Raw genomic sequence first — 3,865 nt, 5'->3', positions numbered from 1 at the left:
GGGGGCAGGGCTGGTGCTGCCCTTAAACCGACCCCCCTGCCCTACCCTACCCGGGGCGGGGAGGGGAGGGGGGGAGGTAAAAAATCTTGGCTGTGGAAAAGCTGTTTTGCCCACCAAGAGAGTAAAACGGTGCTTAAAAATGTTTTGTCGGGCAGCTCGGGGGCGGGAGGGGGGTGCTGCGGTGGTGGTTGTGGAGGGTAGCGCTCAGCCGGGGTTTTATGCTGCAGCAGAATCGGGAGGCGGCAATAAAGTTGTCCTGTATTCCTAGCCAAGGTCAATTGCGGTGGCCGTTATCTGGAAACTTTGCTGATGGTTTCATTGCACAACGCATTTATAGGCTGTCTCAGACTGAAAGCCTACCCTTTCCTGATTTCTGTTTTCATTTTGTTGTTTAAGAGCTAGAAAATAACTACAAGCGTTAGGGCTTGGGGGTTTTTTCCCCCTGTTATCTATATGCTGGAAGAAGCTAGCGTCCTATCCAGCCTGCCAATATGGCAAATTTCTTGCTTAAACACCTGCTAAGCAATATAATGCAGCAGGGAGAGGCCTGATCTCAAAATATGGACTCTTCCGTTTAGGCAAACAATTTTGTAGGGTGTTCTGGTATATGCCGTTCCCAGTGTGGTATAAATACAGCCCCAGGACCACACCAATCAGCTTTTCCTAATATTATAAAGGAGAAAGGCCAGCAGGAATCTGGCTAGTTCTTGCCATTGGTCTGGTTTTTCTTTGGTTTCAGCAGCACCTCCGATACTCCAGCTTGCTTCCCCATTTATGTGTCTCCAGTATTTATTTTTCGATGCTACTCCAGCTCAGACTTGTTTGGAGTTCAGACACCTGAGCCACTGTTACAGCTTTCTTGCACCAATCCTTGCAACTTCTTACATTCTCTTTCAGTCCTGCATCCAAATGAGACCACTGACTGCTTCAGAAAACTGTTTGTGCGTAAGAACACCCTCTGAGGCTGGTAGGGTGGTAGTAGCAGCTTTGCTGGGCTGTGTAAGGAGAGTGGATGCTAACACTTGTTAACGCTGGAGCGCTCTGTGCTGCTGTGGAGGGAGCACCTGTATGGCTGGCGTGAGGCTGCTCTTTGGCATTGTGCAAGTAGAGGCACTTGAGGGTGAAATGAATGGGATAATACCCGAGTCCGATTTGGGATGTAGATGAAGCGTGTGGAAACAGTTCAAATCACTTTCTGGTAAGTTATTTCCAGGAAAGCAATGGCAACATCTTGAACTTGCATAGCTGTTTCCCAAGTGCCAGTTCCGTCTGTATCGGTACAGAACCTGTTCCTTACAAGTTTGATGCCTGACTACTGTTTGTGATTAACTTGTATCGCCAGCCACCTTCCCCGGATTGGCTGGATGAGGCTTGCTCCTGTTGTTCTTCAACGCTGTTGTCTTAGTATGTTTCCATGCAGGTCGACTTCAAACTCCGTGGTAGTGTCTTTAGTGTTTCCTTTCTCTGGAGATGGTACCATTAATTTTCAGCTGACCTACATCTCCAGGGATCTTTTAAGTGTAGGGTGACTTACGCTGTAAAGGAGCACAAAGGCTGTGCCTGGGTGACTAGAGGGAAAAGACTCCTGTAGAAGCTATTGGGGAAGAAAGAAAATTAATTTTCACGGTTATTTTAACCTACAGACTTACTACTACCCCATAAGCAAAGAGGTGCTAGACATTGGAGGAGGCAGGAATCTGGCTAGTTCTTGCCATTGGTCTGGTTTTTCTTTGGTTTCAGCAGCACCTCCGATACTCCAGCTTGCTTCCCCATTTATGTGTCTCCAGTATTTATTTTTCGATGCTACTCCAGCTCAGACTTGTTTGGAGTTCAGACACCTGAGCCACTGTTACAGCTTTCTTGCACCAATCCTTGCAACTTCTTACATTCTCTTTCAGTCCTGCATCCAAATGAGACCACTGACTGCTTCAGAAAACTGTTTGTGCGTAAGAACACCCTCTGAGGCTGGTAGGGTGGTAGTAGCAGCTTTGCTGGGCTGTGTAAGGAGAGTGGATGCTAACACTTGTTAACGCTGGAGCGCTCTGTGCTGCTGTGGAGGGAGCACCTGTATGGCTGGCGTGAGGCTGCTCTTTGGCATTGTGCAAGTAGAGGCACTTGAGGGTGAAATGAATGGGATAATACCCGAGTCCGATTTGGGATGTAGATGAAGCGTGTGGAAACAGTTCAAATCACTTTCTGGTAAGTTATTTCCAGGAAAGCAATGGCAACATCTTGAACTTGCATAGCTGTTTCCCAAGTGCCAGTTCCGTCTGTATCGGTACAGAACCTGTTCCTTACAAGTTTGATGCCTGACTACTGTTTGTGATTAACTTGTATCGCCAGCCACCTTCCCCGGATTGGCTGGATGAGGCTTGCTCCTGTTGTTCTTCAACGCTGTTGTCTTAGTATGTTTCCATGCAGGTCGACTTCAAACTCCGTGGTAGTGTCTTTAGTGTTTCCTTTCTCTGGAGATGGTACCATTAATTTTCAGCTGACCTACATCTCCAGGGATCTTTTAAGTGTAGGGTGACTTACACTGTAAAGGAGCACAAAGGCTGTGCCTGGGTGACTAGAGGGAAAAGACTCCTGTAGAAGCTATTGGGGAAGAAAGAAAATTAATTTTCACGGTTATTTTAACCTACAGACTTACTACTACCCCATAAGCAAAGAGGTGCTAGACATTGGAGGAGGGACAATAGAACAGACAACTGAAAGCAATCTTTAGCAATACTTTTCTTTTTAGGAGTCTCAAAGCAAGAAATCAAAATCTCAACTGTCTGCAAGTCTCTCTGAATAGATCACGTTTTACTTTTCAGCTGGTTAATCTCTATCTAGAGGAATGAGTATCTCCAGCAATTTTCTGATACAAATCTTAGAATTAACCGGTCGTCCTGTTTCCATTCTGACTTTCCAAAGGCCAGTCCATATTGAGTTATGCCTGTGCTTTAGCTTTTTTCCTCCTTTCTTGCACTTTGCTTTCTGACATATCTGTAGACAGCAGTCGGTCCTTTCTTAGCAATTTTTGATGGACTTGAAGCCTTTTTGAGCCTCATCTCCTAAAACCAGTTTTCTCTTTTTCTAATCATCATGGTAGCTCTTTCATCTCCTGCAGTTTGACAGCCATATTTTTTCTATGTTGATGACAGTTGTTGTTGCTTTAGATGGAATCTCACTGTTTTGTCTAAAAGGTTACTAATACTTCTCTAGCCATACTAGACAAAAACATTGTGATAGGACCCATCTTTATCTTCATTGTAAAGCTATCGTGTAGTCATCTTGTGATTAGTGGTGGTATCTAAGTATCTAACTTATTCCCACCTCATGAAGTCTCAACTTGTACCAGAAATTCTTAGTGTCCTGCGCATTAGATTCACAACATGTTCTTCTTAACCAAAGGTGATCTTTCTTCTGCAACTTCAGCATGAGATCCCCAGTTGATATCATGACATGAGATCCCCTGTTGATGTCATGACTTGTGGACACTGCCTCTCAATTTGGAGACTTACAGATTTTGGTAACAGCTTTTTGTGATCATCACCAATGAAAATCAGGCCAGTCGTTAACACATTTAATATCTCTGTTATTAATCATCTTCTAGCAAAAATCTGCATGTTACAGCTTCTTGGTCTGTTTCCTATCTGTATTGCATTCCTTATGCTACCTTTCTAGCCTGGTTGAAGCCCATGCTGCAGCTGAGTTTTATGGGCAGGGAAAGCAATGTGTCAGTTGAAAAAGACTGTGGTAACAAAGGATGGGTTTGGTAAAACCGTGTTGTATTTCCATTCATTTTCTGTTCACTTCTTAATTTCTTAATTTGAAACATAGGTGGGCTCTAGAATACCACTGAGGCAAAATTCAGTCTGGT

This window comes from Egretta garzetta, unplaced genomic scaffold (genome assembly GCF_000687185.1).
Source record: "Egretta garzetta isolate BGI_Z169 unplaced genomic scaffold, ASM68718v1 scaffold38, whole genome shotgun sequence".
NCBI lineage: Eukaryota > Metazoa > Chordata > Aves > Pelecaniformes > Ardeidae > Egretta > Egretta garzetta.
Note: the sequence above shows the minus strand (reverse complement) of the source record.